This window comes from Stomoxys calcitrans, chromosome 5, assembly GCF_963082655.1.
Source record: "Stomoxys calcitrans chromosome 5, idStoCalc2.1, whole genome shotgun sequence".
In the NCBI taxonomy this organism is placed as follows: domain Eukaryota; kingdom Metazoa; phylum Arthropoda; class Insecta; order Diptera; family Muscidae; genus Stomoxys; species Stomoxys calcitrans.
The window spans coordinates 20,793,525-20,803,328 of NC_081556.1; the positions used below are offsets into that span (position 1 = coordinate 20,793,525).

At 33.8% G+C, this 9,804-nt stretch overlaps 2 non-coding genes across 2 annotated transcripts; both read left to right on the forward strand.

Moving 5' to 3' along the window:
- Positions 1-2,125: 2,125 nt before the first annotated feature.
- Trnaa-ugc (transfer RNA alanine (anticodon UGC)) lies at positions 2,126-2,197 on the forward strand. Its single transcript has one exon. It is a non-coding gene; the product is annotated as a tRNA-Ala (tRNA).
- A 676-nt stretch (positions 2,198-2,873) lies between these two features.
- Trnam-cau (transfer RNA methionine (anticodon CAU)) lies at positions 2,874-2,945 on the forward strand. Its single transcript has one exon. It is a non-coding gene; the product is annotated as a tRNA-Met (tRNA).
- The last annotated feature ends 6,859 nt before the right edge of the window (positions 2,946-9,804 follow it).

A 9,804-nucleotide genomic window follows, 5' to 3' on the forward strand; every position in this document is an offset into this window, starting at 1 on the left:
AAAACTGAAATTTGGTACAATGTTGTATTAGATCGCTTCACATCCTATAGTAGATATGACTATATTTGGATTTAGTAGCCCTATAGACTTATCTCCCATTTAATGGTCCAGAGGAAAGTGAATTGTTTTAAACCCCTCGACGTTCCCGACGAGCTTGGTCCAGATCGGACCATATTTCGATATAGCTTCTAAGGTTTCATTAATGGTGAATTTTTCTCCGGACGTGACGCAATGAGGTTAATATGTGTATCCGAGGTGTTGTTTATCAATTCTTTTTTTATTTGTTAAACGTAGATTGTTCTTAAAGAATTTTGAATCTGGAGCTCGGGTTCTCATTTTCTTTAAGCTTATTTGAAATTTATTTTTAAAATCATGTCATGAAAAATCATGTGTTTCTGAATCTGAATATCAGATTCGTGCTCTACTCCTATACACCTTGCATTTGAGTACTGTATTGATCCGGTCTGCCTACATATCTGTTTGGGGTCATTTTGGCAAGGAAATGGCCGAGGGACTCTTGGTATTAGATACCAATTTCGTGCTCTACCCCCAAGAACCTTTTTTTTGAGTCTCATAATGTCCGAATCGCGCTACATACCCTGTAGGGTTTTTTTGATTTATGGGGCGGCCAACAATTACTTTGTCCTTCCTTCAAATTTAATAAAATTGGGGTTTAAAATCTTTCTTCTACTCCCAAATACCTTTTATCTGAATTCTATTATGTTCTGATGGGCCTTCATGTCCGTTTGGGGGTTTTCCTGTTTGGTGGGTGGCCCCTAGACATTGCCCCAAATTTGAATATCAGATTTGGCATGTTTTTCGTCCTAGAGACGAAGCCTATTGAAATTGGAAAAAATCGGTTCAGATTTCGATATAGCTCCCATATATATGTTCGTCCGATTTGCAGTAATTATGCAAAAAATGGTCATTTGTCAACCGATTCTCTCGAAATTTGGCAGGAAGAATTTTCTCTTAACTCTCGATAATAGTGGTGAACTGGTGAATCATGGAAATCTGTTCAGATTACGATATAGCTCTCATATATACAATCATCTGATTTTGAGAAATATTGCAATTAAGTGGTCATTTGTTAACCGATTCTCTTGTAATTTAGCAGGAGGGACTTTCTAATGACTCTCGACATTACTGGTGAATTTCATAGAAATTGGTTCAGATTTAGATATAACTGCCATACATATATGCATATCGTTCGATTTTCACTTCTATAACCGCTGCAAGCGCATTTATTGACCAATCTTGCCAAAATTTTGCACAACGCTTTATTTGGCGACTACTCCAATGTCTGGGAAGTTTGCTCGAAATTGATTCAGATTTAGACTTAGCTCCCTTATATATGGTCGTCAGTTTTTGGGTAATTTGCAATAATGTTGGAATTTGTCAGGTATTACAGTTTGAACATATTTACTCGAAATTTGATAGGGATTGTTTAAAAACCCTTCTGAAAACAAGCACCGAGGTCCATCAAAATTGGTTCAGAATTGTACTTAGATGAAAGAAGTAGGGTATTATACAGTCGGCACGCCCGACTTTTGCTTTCCTTGCTGGTTTTATAATAATTGCGTTGTCTATGTGCTCAAGAAGTCAAAAAGGTTTGCTCAGTCTAATTCCCGATGGCTATAGCTTACAAACAACACTTTTTGCCTAGCTTAAAAAAAAAAATTTGCCTTGTCTTTTTTTTAATTGAAGCAAAAAACAAATTGGTATAAAAGTTTATAATATCCTTATGAAAGCATTAAACATACAAATCAAGTTCTTGCGCATCCTAGTTATTGTGGTACCCAATAACCTTTTTGAAGCAATATGTCACACCACGTTCATGCTCGTAGTTGGTACATTTTATGTGTGACAAAATATATTTCCACTACATATTCACCAAACTCAGTGTTGCTTATTAACCTTTCTTATGATAGCAATACAAATATATGCCCAGCACACACCGCTTTCAAAGTATTTTCCCACCACTGCATTTATTTTGTCATGCGCCATGGCAACACTGAACACTCAAGCTGATTTGCACCCACCACCATGTTGATTACAAATCTTTTAATCTATAAACTGTTAGTGATTGTCACTATATACAGCATTAGTCACCACATTTCTTGTAGGGGATGTAGCTCAGTGGTAGAGCGTTCGCTTTGCATGTGAAAGGCCCCGGGTTCGATCCCCGGCATCTCCAAGGGAACTTTTTTGTTTTGAAATAATAAAATTATTAAATAAATAAAAATAAAAAATAATAAATTAATAAAATAAAAAATAATAAATTAATAAAATAAAAAATAAAAAAATAATGTAATGCAATATGTATGTAAACATATTCGTTGATAATGGCAGATTCTAGAATGTTATACTAAAATATGTATAGAAAAATATAAAAAAAATAATAATACTTCTTTAATAATAATAATGTCTTTAATGCCCAAGTATTCAACTGTAAAATCCTTTATTTCTTGTGATGTTCATTCCCTTGATCGACTTTTAGCTCGACTCTTTTTCCCTATGGGAAAAAATAGTAAAAAAGGTCTTTAATTTTCCATTAAATAAATCAACTAGAATTAATACATGTATGTTAATTTTCGTCCAAACCAGAGAGTTCAAATGATGTAATTTTACTGAACATACATAAATCTTCACCATTACAAAATGTTTCTTGTTTGTTGTTCCAACAACAGTACCTGACTGTACTCACTATGGTTCATTTCGTTCATTCCACCCCATATAATACACTCATGAAAACGTTGCCATAAGCTAAACTCATGCTTGACGTTATTCCTCCATACAGTTAAGGCGAACGAAACACAATGCTATTTTTAGACTCCGATTCGTGTGTATCATTTGCCATTGCGACATCAACAAGCAGAGTGGCGCAGTGGAAGCGTGCTGGGCCCATAACCCAGAGGTCCGAGGATCGAAACCTTGCTCTGCTAAACAAGTGTATGCGGTTGAATTTGCAATCATTTTTTGTTTGTTTTAATACATGTATAAGTTTATATTTTGTTCGGAATGTTATAAAAATTTTATCATAATAATTTAAAAACAGTAGGGATAAAATTAATACGTGAAAGTTGATGTAGAACTGTTGAAGATGCTTGCCTAAAAATTATTTTCGAGTCGTACGTTGCATAAGTATGATTGTTATGAAAGGTTTGTCTTTAAAGGGGAATAACCAAATAAACAGAGATAGTGATGATAAAACTATATACATATGTACCCATTCCAACGAACTCATTTCATTGCCCAGAATTAGCTATAATAATGTATTGTATTTAACTTTCCAAAGCAAGAATATATGCGTAAAAATGTAGTAGCACTGCCTTCAAGCATTATATCTCTGATTAGCAAAAAAATTATGCCATAATTATAGACAAAATTCCGTATCAGAGATCTTTAAGTGTTACTGTGTTCTGGTTAAAAGTGAGAAAAACGGGCATCGCAACCGCAAACGGATAAAGAAGCTTGGCAAAGTACGCAATTCTCAAGAATAATTCAGAAAATACCAGGCAGTGTGGATTACAAATTTCCTAAACCACTTTTTGTTAAAAAGTATTGTACCATTATTCCTGAACGACCGGATTGGAACTACAATATCCCTAGTAATAGAAGCAACATATACTTCTATAGCGATGTTTTCAAACTAGACGGCCAGGTGGGCTTTGGGATGTACACTAAAGAACTTAGTTTCGCCATTTGAAAAGGGTACCCGACCACTGTAGTGTGTATCAAGCGGAGATCCTTGCATTTAAAGAAGTTGGGGAATGGCTAAGGACGATTGGCGTAAATATCTTCTCAGATAACCATTAAATCTTGGGCACCGTATTTCTGAATTTAAGAACCGCCCTCGTCTTTCGCAGAGTTCTCAACGAGATGGCTGAATAGTTCCAAATTCACCTGTGCCGGGTCACAGAGCTTACACACTCCAGGTGAACTGGAGTCTGTGTAAGCTAAGTCTTTAGGATCAGGCCCGAAGGGCAACGAATACCAATTTATATTTCATTCTATTTCAATAGAATATTTCAATTTAAATTCACATATTCCATTTCAAATTGGGAATATTGATACAGTTGATAAAAGAGGACACCGAGAAGGACATAGCTAGGGCAAAATGGGCAAATAGGTTTTCGGACTTGAGAAATAATTCAAAAACACAGAAAAACAAAAGTTCATACTTGGAATTTACGAAGATGCCAGAAAATATATCAAAACGCACAAGGACATTATCCGGATAACGACGGCCGATAACAGTATTATTGTACAAAGAAGCTTACAACAACAACATGAGAAAACTGTTAGAGGACAAGACCATGTACAAGACTGTAATGGAGGATCCTACAATGAAATTAGAAAGAACGAACAATAACATCGTACAAGAATAAGAATAATAATATAACAAAATGGGAAAGATCGAATTTAGTTTGCAATTCAGCCTTGACTCCATAACTTTATGGTTTGCCGAAAATACATAAGTACAATGTACTTCTAAGATCTATTTCTTTTTCAACGAAAGTGCCGTGCTACAATTAATCGAAATTCATCGGTTATATACTAAAAACACTAACATCTTCACTATACAACGTCAAAAATTCGATGGAGGTAAAAGAAAGAATAAGGAAGGTGATATTGGAAAATGATGATATACTTATATCATTTGACGTGGTATCATTATTTACAGATAATACAACACATTTGGCTATAAAAAACATCATGAATAAGTGGGAAAATCTCAAGGAACACACTAAGATGACGTAAAAGAGGTTCCTCAAAATCTTGCAATTCTGTGTCATACAAAACAACTATTTTAAATACGAGGAGAAAATTTGCCATCAAATATATAGTATGCCAATATGGTATGCCAATGTTAGGCACACTTTTGGACGAAGTGTTGGGGGAACTAAGAAGCCGAAATATAGTAATCAAGTTTTTAACGAAATACGTGGACGACCTCTTGGGAATAATCAGAAAACAGGACGAGCAGGAAATACTAAGGCTACATATCACACAAAAGTTTAATTTACATTGGAAAGAGAAGTAGATGGCGATATGCCATTCTTGGATATGAAGATTATAAGACAGGAGAACAAAATAGTTACAGACTGGTACACGAATGCAACGGCATCTGGATGAGTGATGAACTACAGCTCAACACAACCTAAAAGGATGAAGACAAATATGGCAACTAACTTTATCAAAAAAGTTATAGACCTTAGTGACGAGCAATACATTACACGCAATATAGGAAAAAAACAAACCATATTAAAATTAAACAATTTTCCACCTTAACTTATAAAGACTCTAATTCAGAATGTAATTCACCCCAAACAATACAAATATGAAAAATCATCGGGAAATACTTATTTGCACAGTGTACCATATATTCCCAAATTAACAGAGAACAATCCTTGGGCACCAAACACAATCAATCACATACAAATCAAACCAGACTCTACAAACAACAAAAACTACCAAAGCAGACAAACTCCAACTAGACAATGTAGTTTACGAATTGACGTGCAATGGAGAACAATGCAATATGTGTAATGTGAAGATACGAATGGCAGAACACGAAGCAGACTTCACGAAAGGAAAGAAAGCACAGCTTTATAACAATACATTAAAGAGACAGGACATAAAATTGACTTTAAAGCTGTCAGAATTCTTGACAGAGAGAGGAATGAAAATTAGAGGCATACTCTTGAAAGTTTATGTATGCAACAGAGGATAGGGATGTCGATGAACACGAAAGAGGACAAAGATAATACAAAGCTACAGTATTCCGTTGCAATAGTTTAGAGTGTAAACATAGTTTTGTGATATTAGTTTTTAATTTTTCGCTGCAATATTTTACATTTTATTTTTATTTATTATAAATGTGTTGTGATGTCCAATTTTTCAGTAAATTAAGAGAATAATGCAAATGTAAGCATACATATGTAAGTAAAAACTATATTGCATTTTTAATTCGGAAATTCTATTTGAATTTCAGAATATTTCAATTCAATTCTTTATGCATTTTAAATTATATTCAATCCTTACCTTTACAAAATTCAATTCAATTTATTATTCAAAATTCGGCTTCCCGGGCTATACATTGATAGGTATGCAATATTTCAAGTAATACAAAAACAATGGTAGTTATCTGAAATAAAATAATAATAATATGAATATTAAAACTAAAAAAACAAAATTGACAATTTATTGCACAGAAAAAATATAGACCTAAATTTGAACGATTAAACATGGTATTGACTTATAAAAAACTTTCAAACAAAGTGTTAAATGTTTTAATTATTTTTGACATTGAAATTTTGTATCATGGCAAGTGATTTTAACAATCGCTTGCCTTGAAATAAATTAACCTCTCAATAAATAAAATAAATTATTAAGCGTGCTAAATTCGGCCGGGCCGAATCTTGGGAACCCACCACCATGGCTTCTACTAAAATATGGGAGCTACATCTAGTTATAGATCAAATTGGACCGTACTTGGTGCAGTTGTTATTATGACTCTCATAATAGAACAGTATATGCAAAATTTTAGCCAAATCGAATAAAATCGCGGCTTGTATTGGCTCAAGAAGTCAAATGGGGCGATCGGTTTATATGGTAGCTATATCATGTTCTTGAAAGATTTAAATCGTACTTGTTGTTGGGAGTCATAACAGAACACCATGTACAAACTTTCAGCCAAATCGGATGAAAATTGCGGCTTCCAGGGGCCCAAGAAGTCAAGTCGGGAGATCGGTTTATATGGGATCTATATCAGGTTATACACAGATTTAAACCGTACTTGGCACAGTAGAAGTCAAAATAGAAAACTATGTGCAAAATTTCAGCCAAATGGGACAAAAATTGCGGCTTCCAGGGGCTCAGGAAGTCAATTCGTGAGATTGGTTTATATGAGAGCTACATATATCAGGTTATAGAGCGATTCGGACCGTGCTCGGCACAGTTGTTGGAAGTCATAACAGAACACTATATGCTAAATTTCGAACAAAAATTGCCGCTTCCAGGGGCTCAAGAAGGTAAATCGGAAGATCGGTTTACATGGGAGCTATATTAGGTTACATACCGATTCGGACCGTACTTAAAACAGTTGTTGGAAGTCCACATGCAAAATTTCAACCGAATCGGTCAAAAATTGCGCTTTGTATACGCTCAAGAAGTCAAATTGGAAGGTCGGTTTATATGGGAGCTATGTCCAAATCAGAACCGGTATGGCCCATTTGAGATCCCCAACGAACTTCATCAATATAAAGTATTTGTACAAAATTTCGACCGCTATCCTGATTCCGACAGACAGACGGACATGGCTAGCTCGAATCAGAATTTCGAGACGAACAAGAATATATATACATATACTATATACATAGATCAATATTTCGAGGTGTTACAAACGGAATGACTAGATTAGAATACCCCCATTCTATGATACCCACCATCAACAATATATTTTAAAAAGTGTTATGCTGAAATTGTGCAAAGCAGAAAAAAATTTAGATGTGAACAAATAAAATAGAAACATTCCAAACAAAACAAATGTAAGGACATGGAGGAAGGTCCGATTGTCTTCATATTTGAAAACTTCATATAGAAAAACAAAAAAAATGCAAGTTTGCTTTTGCTTCTTTGTTCTAACGGTATTTTTGTCTCATAAGAAGAAATTATGACAACCAAAAAGTCTGCGTTCACTTTGTTTACTTTGAAAGTACCGTTACTTTTTATATGCTTGTTCTTATTTTTGATCAATTTCAGTTAATTATCATAACAAGTGATAGTTACACGTGTTTTTTTAAAAAATTAATAAATTTGGAAACTAAAGGAAAGGAAATATGCATATATGAAAGAAAAATAATTATTAAATTGTGGAAAGAAGGACAAAGCTTTAGAAATATTGGTGGAACAGTTGAAAGAACGTATTCTTCTATCCAGCGCGTAATTAATAATTACAAAGAAACCAGCATTATAACTTCAAAGCCTCGGCCTGGGCGTCGTCAGCACGTTATAACCAGCAAGGAGATGTTACGAAGTGTCATGCAGGCAGAATGGGCGAAAATAACATCTGGGGAAACAGAGAAGTTGGTCGACTCCATGCTAAATAGACTAAGTGCAGCCTTAAATCAACGTGGCTATCCTACCAAATATTAGGAATGTGTTAATATTTTTTTTTTTTTTTGTGTTTAAATAACACTTTTGTTAATTTTTAATTACTGAACGCAGACTTTGTGGTGCTTATATTTAATTGTCATCATATTTATATCGCTCTAGAGTGAAAGTGCTTAACCAAACTTAGAATTTTGTTTTTTAATGTTAGGAATATGAAGAAAAAATATATGTAAAAGAGCTGATTTGATTTATAATTTTATTTTGTGTTCTTTAACCAACCATAAAAGTTTGTCAGGTGAACGCAGACTTTATGGGCTGTGTGTATGTTTGTCGACCGATTTTCTCTTCTAGTGCCGCTGCAAGCGCATTTAATGATCAATCTTACCAACATTTTGTACAGTCCTTTCCTCGACGACTATCACAATATCTAAGGAGTTGTAGAAATCGGTTCAGAATTAAATATAGCTCCCATAGTACAGATGTTCGTCACATTTTGGGTTATTTGCAATAATGTTGTCATTTTTCAACTGTTGTTTAATAACCCATCTGAAAACATCCGGCGAGGGCCATACAAATTGGTTCAGAATTAGATATAGTTCCCATTTTGTTCTTTAAGCGTAGGTGAAGGGTATTATACAGTCGGCACCGCCCGACTTTTGCCATTCCTTACTGGTTTCATATTAGTTCATGAAACGCTTAAAGGTATCTGGGTGCATTTTATTTGACTAAAATTTACAAACCTTACAAGCCTTCCAAATCTGTGCATGTTTATATACAACTTTCTAATAAACCCAACTTCCTCGGCCTTTATCTATTTATTTCCTAAGCCACTGTAGAAACTAATTGAAGATTTTTGCCTACAAATTCTTTGTCCAAATGTTTATTTCTTTCAACCAGCCAAATATCAGTAACAAAACCTTTTGAAGATTTTCATTTTCTTGTTTGAGATTTGGATGACAATATTAATCGATAATAATCCCAAAAACATCTACAACATGCCCGATGACAAATTAACAAAGGAAAATAATACAACAACAGTGCTCAGAAAAATAATATCGATATATTGCAACACAAAGTTAATAAGAGAACAGAAATCTGCAAAAAGATCCAAACAAAAACAAATAATCAAAAAGGCAAACAAGCTGTCGGAGTTGCCGGAAAAAGAATTTTTGCAAAAAAACTGGGATTAAATTTTTGAAAATTAAAATCTCGCTTCTTATGTTTCTGAGGGTGATCAATAAATCGAATATTTTCAAACTCCGGATTTATGCAGTTTAGTGAAATTTTCTCTAAATCTAAAATTTTAATGAAATTTTCTCTAAAGACAAAATCTTTAAAAAATTTTCTCCATATCCAATATTTTGAAAACGTTTTCTCTTAACTCAAAATTTCAATAAAAATTTATTTCACTGAAGAAAATTTCAAAAATTTCACAAAATTTTTTTCCAAATACAAAATTTCGAGGATATTTTCTCTAAACACAGAATTTACATATGAAAAATCTGGCATTACCCACCGTATGTGATAATAATAATAAAACTCCACATAGCCATACATGCAGGCACAAATTATACTAACCCACTTGGCCATACCGTCGAAACAAAAAATCATACCAAAATTTCACTGAAATTTTTGTCTTTAGAGAAAATTTTACTGAAATTGTTTATTTAGATATCATTTTTCTGA